Source organism: Hippopotamus amphibius, chromosome 6, assembly GCF_030028045.1.
Source record: "Hippopotamus amphibius kiboko isolate mHipAmp2 chromosome 6, mHipAmp2.hap2, whole genome shotgun sequence".
Classification (NCBI taxonomy): Eukaryota; Metazoa; Chordata; class Mammalia; order Artiodactyla; family Hippopotamidae; genus Hippopotamus; species Hippopotamus amphibius.
Genome location: NC_080191.1, coordinates 135,280,933 through 135,295,310, shown reverse-complemented (window position 1 = coordinate 135,295,310; position 14,378 = coordinate 135,280,933).

Sequence of the window (14,378 nt, the reverse complement as noted above, 5' to 3'; positions counted from 1 at the left end):
AAAATGGCCCAGTTGGTCCAGATTAGTGAGTTTTTCTATATGTTTATATTTGTGTTTGGATAATTTTCATCTTCCATGGATGTCTAAACCATTGAAAATTACACAGTTTACATTTAAAGAAATCTAGTTGCACCAACAGTGAAAAGTAGAGTAGAAGAAATCTTTCTGTGTGCTTTTAACCTTGCTGAGCCTTAGTTTCCTTGTTTATAAAATGGGAGTGATAATGGTATCTATTTCCTAGGGATGTTGAGAGGTTAATAGGGATCAGGCAAGCATTCTCTGAATAAATAAGGTCTATATTATCATGATCATTCCTAATATGTGTTGAAGATCCCATGTAATAAATTATGCATCTTCTAATTCATACTGCATTCCCATTTTGCAGATAAAGCCACTGAGGCTCAGAGAATTAAGAAACAGATCACACATGTTGAAGAACATCCTCCTAATGGCCTCTGCTTGTAAACTAGCTGTGAATAAGCCACTATTTTGCTACAAAAGCACAGAGTCAGTGGTCACCGATGAGTAGTGACTGCAATTCTGAGCCTGGTTTTCATATATGCTTTGTAGGAGCAGCCTCAGTATTTTGAGGTTGTACCCTGTACAGACAATATGAGTCATCACCTACCTATCTACTCCTCCACACTCTGACGCTCTCCACTATGAACTGAGTCCTAATAAATTCCTATCTCATTACTCCCCAAGGGTTTTCAGCCACAGTCATCTCTGACTTGTATTTTCACCCTCCTAGTTAATTACTTTCTTAAGACTCTTCTATTATGCTAGTCGATGTCTACCTCAGCAAATAACTTTGCATCATTATAGAGGGACAAGATAGTGTTTGGATTGTGGATTGGTTTACAAATGCTGCATTTTCCAATTCATACCACTCCATGACCCAGTAACCTGTGGGAGGACAAGACCCTGAGTGCAGAGGTGACTCCTCATGAAACATTATTTCCCTAGGTTCTTTTTCCCAACTACCTGAAGCAGGTTAATGGAAGGAGAGGCATGTTGGTGGTGGTGGTAACAGTGGTGGTGGTGCTGGTGATGGTGGAAAGAGTTTGTTCGACTACATCGGCACTTCACCCAGCAAATATTTATATGGATGTAGGATTTCATTCTACTTTGATAAATTTGAACTTACCTTGTCAATGTTTCGTAGTTTATCCGGAGCTTATGACATTAAAATTGCAAGTTCCCAAATAAACAGTATCTCTACTTTCTTCAAGTGGCATAGGTCTTCAGATATTTGGTAGTATTTTTTTCCTCTAAAATTTAAAATATCTTCTACCACTTGCCTAAAACAAATGCTTTTAACATAAGACCAGGGATAAAATGAGACGACGTCATATGGATTCAGGTAACTTCTCTGTTCTTGGGAATTCTAGGTGTGGTAACGAGACCATAAGCTCCCAAATGGATTGTAAGTATTTTATGGAGAAAAACAATATTATGCTTGTCATGTTGAGTAACTGAACAATTTGGAAGAAGAAATGTAACTCCAAAAGATAATTTATACCAACAAAGTATTTCTAGATGTGTTTCTAGATCACAAGCTGCCCACCTCGGAGAAAAGGCGTTATTATAATGAGTTCAATCTCAGCCTCAGGAGAGGCAGAAGAGTAGACTAGGACCACACCCTGTGGAAAAGCCTTAGGACAGCCTCAAAAACACATAAAAGAACACGAGTGAAGCTTGGGCAAGGTGCAGAACAAAATTTCCTGGGCTCTTTTATGACTCTGTCTGTTCTTGCAGTCTATGACCTCAGGGCTCTGCAGCCTCCTTCCTGGATCTGTCAAATGGAGGAACACAACTCCAGGACGTGGAGACAGCCTAAGCCATGCACTATAAAACTCACAGATCCTTCGCTCTAGGTGTGGTTAAAAGAACAAAATTATTATAATTACTAGGCGTAACTTTAGTCATTCTGCATCACATCTTCCCCTAAGTGTGCACCCTGGATCTGCACGTCTGTTACCAAGAAAAGGTGATTGTGGGAATAGGGGAAGACTTCTGCTGAAATGCTGGATTTTGCACTGTTTTCTAGAACCCATCTTAATAATTACCTGCAGGGCTACAATTTTGGCAATATGAGCTGGTGGCCTAACCTAACGTCACTGTATCTTGGATTATCGGAGTGTCTGCCCACATGCCCAAACTTGCCACATTCTCTTCCTACTTGCCTCTGTGCTTCATCGACACTGCCCACTTCTTTCAGCCACCTAGGTCTCCATGTGCACCACCCAATACAGCAATCACAAGCCAGTGTGGCCACTAAGCATAAGAAATGAAGCCAGTCTGAAGTAAGTGTAAAATACTTGCTGGATTTCCAAGGCTTACTATGAAAAAAAGTAAAATATCTCAATAATTTTTCATATTGCTTTCAGGTTGAAATGAAAATAATTTGGACATACTGACTTAAGTAAAACATGATTAAAATGAGCTCTACCTCTTTCTTTTTACTATTTTTGAATGTGGCTACTAGAAAGTTGAAAATTCTAAATGTGGCTTGCCTTTTTGGCTCACATTACATTTCTATTCTATAGTGGTCTAAATAGTTTCCAGTCCTTTGCATCAGTAAGCTCTATTTAAGGAGAAAAATAAATTTCCTTAGATAATAGCCTCTAAAAGTGCTTAATCTTTTTATATAAATATCAAATAGTTTCAAATAGATTATCACTAAATTCAGCATTTTTCACTTTTTAAAAGAATGAATTTAGGTATCCAAAACAAAGCCAGTTGTACCGGAAATTCAAATCTATTAAACCATAGGTCAGATAATGGGACAAACAGTGGTACTAATCCCTTTTTTGTGTCATGGACCCATATTGTTCATTGAGCAAATATTTATCGTGTGCCTACTGTATTTAAGACTATGGCAGGCTCTGGAAATGCAGCTGATAAGTCTGAGGAAAGTTTTAGACCCTTTCCCCAGAAAAAATGCATATATTTAATTTTAGGCTCTTGTGAATCTTCTGAAGCCCATCCATGGATCCTAAGTTAATAATTTCTAAATTTGAAAATAGAGCATGGGCTCCAGGGCCAGACAGATCTGGGCTTGACTACTGGTTCCACTAGTTATTGGGGTGATCTTGGGCTGTAATTTATCTTCTGTAAGTCCTAGTTTCCTCATCTATAAGATGGGAAGATTTGAAAGAAATAGTGGGGTCTAAGAAGGATTAACATTGAGATATATAAAGGCCTTCCTTGCATAGTCCTTCTGAAGCACGTAACTAAGTAGATGCTTAATTGATCATAACTGTTATTTCTCATCTTGCCTTCTATTAGGAAGTGGTTCAAAAGGCTAGGTTAAAGAATGGATTCTTTACGTCTGAATCTTCCTTTCTATGTCAAGTTCTTCAACTATATAGTAGCCCTAGCGGTTAGCTGCTGAAAGAGAAACAAGAATTTAGTTCTGCAACCAAGCCAAGACCTTTCAAGTAAGTTGTCCAAAAATGGTGTGTGAGTGATATGGGGTAATATGACTCTGCAGAACTGAGAACACATCTGCCCACACCTTGAGAGATACTATGTGGTGTGTGCATATGTTTTTCTGTGGTTTGAAAACAAATTTGTGTCTGCAGATCTTACAGATGGGTTTCTGTTTGGAGCGGGTTATTTTATTTCTTTTTTAGAAAACTGTCATGAGATATATATATGTAGATAGATATATATAATTTTCTTTTCTTACAGCCAATCTGAAGGCAACCTCCAGCAGGTACAAGCAAACTTTGGAATGTAAGTGGCCCTAAATGAATAAGAACTTGGGATAAGAAGCCAAATGCCATGCTATTCCTATACTGCTTGTCCTTCCAATGCCACACTCTGGCATGATCCCTCCTCCAAATTATTAAGTGAAAGGTAGAGTGACTCACCAACTACCAGGTGGTGAGGGTAAATCAGCCTTGTCATAATTTTACAGACTCCTCTTTCCACTCACGAAAACAAGTTATGTATGGTATTTACGTACATCTGTGTTGCTGGGCATTTTCCAAATGCCTCTTGGAGAACATTAAACAGGAAATTGATGCCACAGGGCAAATATTCATTCTTCCCATCCTTTCTCACAAAAACAAGTACAGATTTGCTGTGGCTAGACTGACTTCCTGCAGTGTGCTGTTGCTTATTCGATTTTACACTAGAAGAAAAAAAAAAACATACACATTCTCTGTTTCAATTTAGAGCATGTTGAAAACTGCTAAAATGCATAAACAAAAAAGCTTCCCTCATGAGAGCACTGAAGTATAGAATTCAATACTTTATAAAATCACAAAATTCAAAGGTTAATGATTGTTCTTCATGCTTGCTGATGAAAGTCAATCTCTATCACATTAGACACATCCAATTTGGTTTAAACAGCATGTGCTCTAGTTTTCAAATGGAAAAACTTTAAGCATTTGGCCACTGCAGCTTTTCACTTAGGGATAGTATCTCCTTCTAACCTGTTGCAGTGGTCCTTGGTTAGTGGCCTCCTCAGCATCCATTTCTCCCTATTCACTTCCTTATTAGCCCAGAAAATGTTGGGGGATTCATGAGGCTCTGGAAAAACTTAATATTTTTCCAGCCCCAGGAATAGAGAACATGACTCAGGTTAAACTATTCAATGCATTCTGTCCCCCAGCCACAGAGGTTTGTTCAACGGGGTCATGTGACCTAAGCTCATCCAATCCAAGTGAATCTTGAGGCATTTTCTGGGAAAAAGTCCTTCTCTTTTTCCTGGTAGACAAAAACACTGAAGCAATTGACAGTCATCTTAGGGTCATAATGGGGACTAGCCTTGAAATAAAGCAAATACAATGGAGGGCAGAACAGAGAAACTGAATTAAACTAGGTCCCAGATGTCATCATTTTACTGCTTGATCAAACTTGGCCTGAAGATCTATCTCTAGGCCATTTAACAATATAAACCATTACCCACCCCCCCACCATGTTGTTTATACTAGCTTCAAGTTTTCTGTAATTTGCAAGCAAAGCTTCATAAATGCCATATGTATCTGTTAGAAAACATTTGAAAAGAAAGGGAAGAGGATAAAGAGATAATCTAATGGGCTACTTTTAAGGTTAATTTCATAACTAAGTATATAAAAGAGCAAGACCATTAAGGAAAAGAAGAGTGATTGTTACTGAGAACAGGATGAGGAAAAACTACCTCACAAAGATGAGTAACCACCATAGTAATATGAGGTAGGAGACAAGTCAATCCATGTAATACCTCTCCCTAGGGCCAGGAAGGGGTGGAGGTTTAGTTAGCAGCAGGAAGGGTCTACCCTGAGGTTAAGGCCCTCTCCATCATCTCCCGGATTGAACTACTTAGCAACATATGCAGTTTGCAATTTCAAAGTCATTTGACCTCTATCCTCTTTGGTCCTTAACACCTCCCTCTGAAGAATTATATATTATTATTATATCCCATTTTATAGATGGAGAAACTGAGGTCCAGAGACTCCAAATTATATGTATAATAAACAAGCAGTAGAGAATGGACATAGAGCTCAGATCTTCTTAAACGTACATCATCCTTGAAGGTTGTCCTTTTTGTATTATATTTGGTAATTGGGTCATCTAGAATGAGGCCTGGAGGTATTTGACATCTGACTTCATCCCTACTGTTTCCTTCACTCTCCCTGTCACCAACACTAGCCAGAGTTTATTTTGTCCACTTGGTCACCATAATTTCCTTCAGTAGTGCTTCATACTGCAAAAGTATCCACACTCTACCTCCCACGACCTGGCACCATCAAAACTCTTATTTCCTGTCCCTTAAGAGAACAAACTGCAAGGAATGGGCTGAATGAATGCACACTTAGATGTGAAATACTGGTAACAACTTTGAGTGTTAATCCATCTCTGAACAGAAGTACTTGTTAAGTGGGCATTTGGAGAGATTTTGACTTCCATTGAAGAAAATCTCTCAGTATGAATTTCAGGCAGTGTGGCAAATTGGAGGCAGAATATTTGGGGTAGAGACCCTTCCCGGTAATCTTGCTACATAAACCACTCTTCCTTCACCTACTCACAAGGCTCCACTCTTCTCCAGCCCACGACCTACCAGATAACTTTGGATACACCTTGATCCTTGTATAGAACTACTCTTTCACCAGCCTAACTTAGACTCAATTACTCCCAAAGTAGTTCTGTACATCTCAAAGCTTCATTCAGCAAACCCTACTGAGAGCTTCCTATATGACGGCACGATGCAGGCACTCCTAGGGACTAGGGGGTGGATTCGACTAAGACACCATGTTATTTGGGCTTTTTCAAGTGGCAAGGTGCAGAGGCCTATTTGGGATATTTAAGGAGATGGAAATTACTAGAAAGATAGATGGGGAACTACGGAGCTATAAAAAGCAGCTTTTAGCTGGCCAGGTCTCACAAGAACTAGAGCATAGTACAGTATGCAGCAAGAGCTTTTGACACCCTCATGATACAAGAGCTCTGGTCATCTGGTCATTACCTCAGGCTTATTTATTCTTGCTCTAATGAGTCCACTATTATTGTGACTCAGCTACTCTCTGTCTTCACTTATTTTCCTTTCTTTCTGACTAACTTTTCCCCCCTTCATGGCTTCTACTACCTCAATGCTTCTGTTCTGAGACTTTGAACGGCACACCTCTGGGTCTCTGTTGTTCTCTTCTGCCTGTAGCCCACTTTTTGTCTCCATTCAGAGGCTCCAAGAGAGGATCTGTTTGGGTCCATTGGTTACTGTCTAGTTCTGAGCATCTATTTTGGGCTAAGTTTTCAAACCAGGCCCCCCATTAGTTCCCTGCAGACAAGGCAACAACCCCTGGTTTAACCAGTCATGTGCTCCTAAGCGTGACAACACTTGGCAGGTCCCTGGGACTCTAAAGAATCCACCTGGGAGATTTCCTTCTCTGCTCATTTTAGCAACAATCCTTTCCCAACCAAAACAAAAACAAAAAAGTAACACTAGACTAACCAGAGCACAATGATAGGCCACTGTATATATAGTGGCAATTTGGAAGAAAAGAACAGAACATTAGAGGGTTAGGGTACTAAGTATTGAAAGCAACATGTGACAAATAAGGTAGCAAAATACTAGGCTACTAAAAAATATGATCTCATTTAATTAAGACCTAAAAATACTGTTATATGTTCCAAATGCAACTTAAGGACAAGATGATTGAGAATCACAATGGTAGTTCACAGAAACATGAAATATAAAAGTACATGGCAGGCCACTTGTCCAACCCTCTCATTTCATAATTGGGGAAAGCTCATAGAAGTTAATTGACCACTTAATTAATTCACACAATTGGTGGTGGAGCCCTGATTCCTGAGTGATGACCAATAAACCATCAGTCTATATTTCTGAGCTAGTAATGGATTTTTCCTTCCTTATAAATGGGGTGGATCACATTTAATGCTCAAAGGACTGTACTGATTATACCAGTGAATGTGGACAAGGGCAGATAACAAAGTTGGGACATAGTGGTTTGAAGTATTTACACAAGATAACGTCTGTGTTTTCTGTAGGGGTACAGCATATGGTGATGTATAACAGGAAAAGGCCAAAAAGTAAGAGTTTAGAATCTCAGATTCAAGTCTCATTCCTGCCACCAACCAGCTGTGTATGCTTGGACTACTATCAACTTCCCAGGCCTCAGGTTCTTCATCTATCTAAGGAAAAATTAGGCCACATGACAACTCAGTCCCCATGTACCCATGACTCCTCTAGCTCTGCCCATTCTGGCAATGACAAATGGAGTTATCCCCTTTTTGGAGTTTAATTCAGTGAGCCAGGAGTTCTAAACCAGCTGATTGCCAGTCAACTAAATTGAGAATTTAATAAGATGTTCTCAGAACTATCTAAAGGCAAGTGGACTATGAAATGGATTTGGTCTTTGAAGAAATCTTGGCTTAGGTTTGTTTCCATCTCTAAAAGTACCAAGAAAGGCATTTAAAATCATAACATTTCATAAAAGGGAAAAAAAGGATTTCTATACTGCACCACCTATAGAGACATTTAAGCATTTTTTTTTTCTTTCTAGTAAGCTGAAAGTGGAAGACACATGACAATTATCCAGTACAAAGTGGCATTTTAATATGATCTCTTATTAATAAATTTTGATGGATGTAAAACTAAAAATGATCATGTAGAGAGAAGGGTCTCCTGCTTGGAAGTCATACTCTGAAATTGCCAATAAATCTTTAGGTCATTGGCAGGACCAACACAGATGGTTATACCCTAAACAAGTCTAAGGGGTGCCATTCACATAGAACTTATGTGGGTGGTGTCCTCTGGAGTTGTACACTGAACAAGTCACAAAATTGTCCACAGTGACCACGCCCATAGAAACAGTGGTGATATATTTCAGAATACCGTGTGTGGTAAATGATACTTCAGCAGTCTGCCTGCCTTAATAGCTCTTCTTGTATTTCAGAACAAGCATATCACAAAATTATTTCAATTGGACAAAGAAAACATATTTTCGTTTACTTAACCAACTTTCAATCACTATTACGTTCAGTTGTAGTGAACATCCAGTACCAAGAATAGCCTGGATTTTAATCTCAGCTTTAGCATTTCCTACTAGTTATGTGAGCTTTGAGAATGCTACTTAACCTCTCTGTGTATCAGTTTCCACATACATAAAATGGGGATGAGAATAGTACCTATATCGTAGGGTTTTTGTAAGAATTGAATTAAACATGTTCATATTTTAAAGTACTTAGAACAGTGTCTGGCACATATTAAGCATTAGGTATGGATTTGTTAAATAAGTCAAAAATACAAGTACATATTTGTTATCATTTACTGACTATTACAGCATATTCTGTGTGTTAAACAAAATGTTGTATCAGCCATAGTACATTTTGTTACACATCCAACTAAAATTTTACTAAGACAATAATTAAAATTGAGAGAAAAATAATAAATTGAGAGTTGTTTAAACCTCTCCTCTAAAATAGATTAGACACGAAAAATATGGGTTAAAGAACCACACTCTTAGCAATAAAGTACTATTTAAGATTTTAAAACAAACGTGTAAGTTCAGTATTTTGGACATAAATTGGATTGTCAGACAAGGTGGAAAGAAATAAACCCAGGTGAGTGTAAATAAACCTCTTACAGGTTTCACTTCTTCTTCCAAAGTCATAAAGACAAATTGTTTTTCTAAGCTGACTATGGCGCATTTCAATATGAGAATATACAAATTCAAAGAAGTTAATTTGCTCTACTAATTTGAATTTATTACCCAAATAGCATAACAACAATATTAGAAGGAAGGAAATACCATTAACATTCATACCCTAACACATCAGCTGTCTTAATTTTTGTTTCTTTCTATACCATGTCTATTTGCATAGTGGTTGAAAAAAAAAGAAAGATGCTTAATAAGGCTCAGTCATCTGTCCTCTTTCCTTATCCTCTTTTCTTATCCCTCTGGAAGAAGTTTTTATCCATTCAGTAAATATTTGTTGAACACATCCTATGTGCCAAGCACTGTTCCAGGTGCTGGGATATAAGGATGAACAAGACAGCCTAAGGCTCCAGTCCTCAAAGAACTTAAACCTTGTTGGGAATAAATATGTAAACTAATAAATAAACAAAAAAATTCCAGACCTTTTGGGGTCAGGGAAGTCCCCTCTGAGGATATTTGATCTGATAGAAGAATGATAAGGAGTTATAAGCCAGCCAATGAGCAGAAGGCATCTGGAGCAACACATGCAAAAGCCCTGACTTGAGGAACAGCTTAGGATATTTGAGGAAGCAAAAGGAGGCCAATGGGAAAAGAATTACTGAGCTGAGACCTAAGAGGTAGGCAGGAGTCAGCTTAGTAGGGCCTATAGGCCATGGTGAGGAGTTGAAGATTTTATTCTAAGTGAAACAAGAAGCCTTTGGAAGATTTTAACCAGAGGCAGCACATGCTCCATCCTTACCCTTAGGTTACTGTGGTTGCTTAGTGAAGAGTGAATTATGGTGAAGCAAAAATAGGAGACAGACCCGTAAGTAGGTTATTGTAGTAGTCAAAGCAAGAGAAGATGGTGACTTAGACTCAGATGATGGCAGTGGAAATGGAGTGCAGTAGGTGGATTCAAGACATATTTTGAAAGTAGCACCTACTGCTCCAAAATAAACTTGTAGCACCTACTACTTTCCAATCTAAACTTGCCAATGGATTAGATGCAAAGAATGAGGGAAAGGGAAGAATCTAGAATGATTGAGATCTCAGTTTTTCGGGTTAAGCAACTGGGTATGTGATGGGGGTATTTACTTAGACTGAGAGAGAAACATATTTAGGACAGAATTCAAGAGTTCTTTTATTTAATGTACATTTAAGTGTAATGCCTATTTGAAATCCAACTGGAAATGTCCATTGTGCAATTGGATACATGAGTCTGAAGCTTAGGTCAGTTACATAGCTGGTAGACATCAGCACACAGTAACGTTTAAAGCCATGGGACCAGAAGAAAATTAAGGAGAGAATTGAAAACTAGGCCCTGCAACAGTCTAACTTTCAGATTTCAGTCAGAGAAGAAAAAGCCAGCTATAAAAACTGAGACTAGCTCAGTGGTTTAGGAAGAAAATCAGGACAATGTGATGCTTCTGAAGTCCAGAGCATAAATTGAGTCAAAAAAGGAGAGAGTTCTTTTTTTTTTCTTTAAGGACTTTTATTGAGATATAATTGACATACAATAAACTGCATATAAAGTGTACAATTTGAATTTTTTTGTTATTAGTAATGTATATATGGCAACCCCAATCTCCCAATCTTCCATTCGTGAATGCTGTTAACAGGTCAAGTAAAGTGAGAATGAAGAAAAATCCATTTGATTTGGCAATATGGAGATTTTTGGTGGTTTTGACGAGATCAATTTTAGTAGACTCCTAGAGATTAAAGCTAGAATGGAGTGGGTTTAGATTGAATGGAGTTAATGCAATTCCAGTAAAAATCCAAATAGAATATTTCTTAAAAGTTGACAAATTGATTATTTTTTTAATTAATTAATTAATTTATTTATTTATTGGCTGCGTTGAGTCTTCATTGCTGCACACAGTCTTTCTCTAGTTATGGCAAGCAGAGGCTACTCTTCATTACAGTGTGCAGGCTTCTCATCTCAATGGCTTCTCTTGTTGAGGAGCACAGGCTCTAGGCACGGGCTTCAGTAGTTGCAGCATGCGGGCTCAGAAGTTGTGGTTTGCAGGCTGTAGAGCACGGGCTCAGTAGTTGTGGCACATGGGCTTAATTGCTCTGCAGGATGTGGAATCTTCCCGGACCAGGGCTCAAACCTGTGTCCCCTTCTTTGGCAGGCAGATTTTTAACCACTGAGCCATCAGGGAAGTCTGACAAATTGATTCTAAAATGCATATAGAAAAGCAAAGGGCCAAGAATAACCAAATTACTCTTAAAGAACAATGGGGAGTTTTTCATATCAGATATCAAGACGTTAAAAATCTAAAATAGTTATGGAACACTGATAAATGAACATGCATGGCAGTGCATGGCAGATTATTCCGTAAATGGAATGACTGGTTATCCATATGGAAAGAGTAAAATCGAATCCCTACCTCACATCATCCTGATATATCAGTTACAGGTGGATTGGGAATATAAAATGAAGGTCAACATTTTTTTTAACTTTTAGGAGAAATTTTTTGAAATTTTATAACCTTAGGGTAGAGAAGAATTTCCTAAATTAAGATACACAAAGTTCTAGTTATTAAAGAAAAGACTGATAAATTTGACTACATTAAAATTAAGAACATTTGTCTCTCAAAAGACACCATTTAGAAAGTGAAAACTCAAATCACAGACTGTTGTAGAATAGGAGATGTCTGCAACAACTACAACCAACAAAGGATTAGAAGCCAGGATATCTCAAGATCTCCTACCAATCAATATCAAAAGACAAGTGACTTGACAGAAACAGTAAAGAACATACAAAGAAATTTCATAGTAGAGAAATCTTTAATGGCAAATAGACAGATGGGAAGATATGTCTCTTTCTAGCCTTTTTAATAATTAAAAAATGGAAATTAAGATGATAATGAGACAATATTTTACATCTGCTACATTGACAAAATTAAGAAGTCAAGCAACACCAGGTACTGCAAAGGATACAATCAACAGACACTCTTAAAAATACTGCTGAGGAGAATGGACTTGAGGACATGGGGTTGGCAGGGTGGGTTGGGGGGGGCGCGAAGGGGAAGCTGGGATGAAGTGAGAGAGTAGCATAGACATATATATGCTACCAACTATAAAATAGATAGCTAGTGGGAATTTGCTGTATAACAAAGGGATATCAACTCGATGATGGGTGATGCCTTAGAGGGCCAGGACAGGGAGGGTGGGAGGGAGTCAGGGGAGGGAGGGGATATGGGGATATATGTATAAATACAGCTGATTCACTTGGGTGTACCTCAAAAACTGGTACAAGAGTGTAAAGCAATTATATTCCAATAAAGAGCTTAAAAAAAAATACTGAGAATTCAAATTGGTAAAACCAACTTTAAAAACTATTAGCATTATTTTATAAAATTGAATAATCATATAGCCCAAAAATTCCATCCCTGAAAATACCCCAATGAAATGGATGCCTTGTTCATTGCCTCACTGTTCATAATAGTACAAATGAGAAACAACACAAACATCCGTTGATCAGAAAATGGATTGATAGATTATAGAACATTCTCATAAAGCATTACATTTAAGCATAAATGCTTTACATTGAAGAATGAATTGCAGCTACACGAAACAATATGGAAAAATCAAGCTCCATACATAGAGTATGATACCATTTTTGTAATACTCAAAAACAAAAAAAAACCATACATCATATTTTTTGGTGATACACTATCCAAGACCCATACTAAGCTATCATTGCAGCCCCATGTCAACACAGGGATTCTCTGAGGAGCAGACAGTTTGAACAGTTTGCAGCTGAGGAATTGAGGAATAAACTTTTTGTTCTGTGTTTTCTCTCTGAGTGTCTCCGGGAAGTTCACACACACACACACACACTCACTCTCTCTTTCTCTCTCTCTCTCTTACTCCCTGCCCTGCCCTGCGTTGCCCAGTTCTGACCCAGAGATGGGGGGTAAGGAAGGAACACAGAACACTAGAATCTGAATCTGAATTTGTGGTTGGTTCCTCCTCTCAGCTGCAGAAGCCTTTTTCGTCCTATGGTACATGAACTTGCCTTATATCCTATCCTGAGTATTCCTGCTCTAAGGCTGCTTAGAATAAACTATGGTTTATTGGCTCTTCATAAGGCTATTGTAGTTTTGAGTCAATCTTCTTCTATTTCAAAAAGCCAAATTTTTGCAAATCAAAAGGGCTTACCCTCAGGCTATTTTGTTTCCCTAGGTAATTAAAAAACTATTTTGAAATTCAAAAATGTAGGCAATGACCTCTTTGTTCTATGCTGTATCAAATACTCCTCCTTTCCTAGGACAATAAGCCTTAGATCTGAGGTCTACTCTTAATGGCAATGAGGGTGAAAAAACCCCGAACTACTGAAAAATACAAGAGCGATTAAAAAATGATATTTTCCTCTGCTCCTTAGCATGGGATTCTCTGCGCTTTAGACCAAAGGGTCCCTTTCTATCATTTCAATTGCTCTGCCTGATACTTTCCCAATGCATTTTGCATTCCAGCTACAATTGATTTCATACCTGTAATTCCCAAGAGCACAGAGCACTTTGATGGCATCTTGCCTTTGCACATGCAATTTCCTTTTGCCTGAAATACCCTCCTTTTGAACCTGCCTCCTCATTTGATAAGATAAGCTCCTAAACTGGAAATTAAGCTATTTTCCATCAGTGCCAAACACACCTTTCTCTGGGGTTGGAGCTATGCAAACCAGCTTTATTTTTAGCCAGCAGAATTTCTTTTGGCTTCTGTCAATAGGGGATGCTAAAGGAAGACTGGGAGACAGGAAGGCATGAAGAAGTTGAAGGGACTTGTTCCTTCCTATTTGCTTGCTGTTACTGTAAAGTTACCCAGCAGTGACACTTCATCCTAATAACAGCAGTTGTTTCCATCCCTAGAAGAACCAGCTTCATCTTACCTTCCTCAGAAAACACCAGCACCAGCCAGCCATATCTCTTCCTCCAAGGTCTAGGGACCACCTCTGCATAGTATTTCATTCAGCTTCTAAATTCTGATAACCCCAGTCTCTTTCCTTAGTTTGCTTAGACCTAGGAGGTGGTAGTTGCTTCCTGAAGTTACTATCACTGTGAAACCTCAGTGTTCCCTTTTTGTGTTTTCAGTTCTCCAAGACCTGATTAACTAATTTCTTGTATTAAATTTTCTCTGTTGAAATTCTTAATGTGCTTTTGTTTTCCCGACTGATATTTGTCCTCTGTTAAGTGAAAGGTAGCAGAATATGCCACCCCAAAATATGCC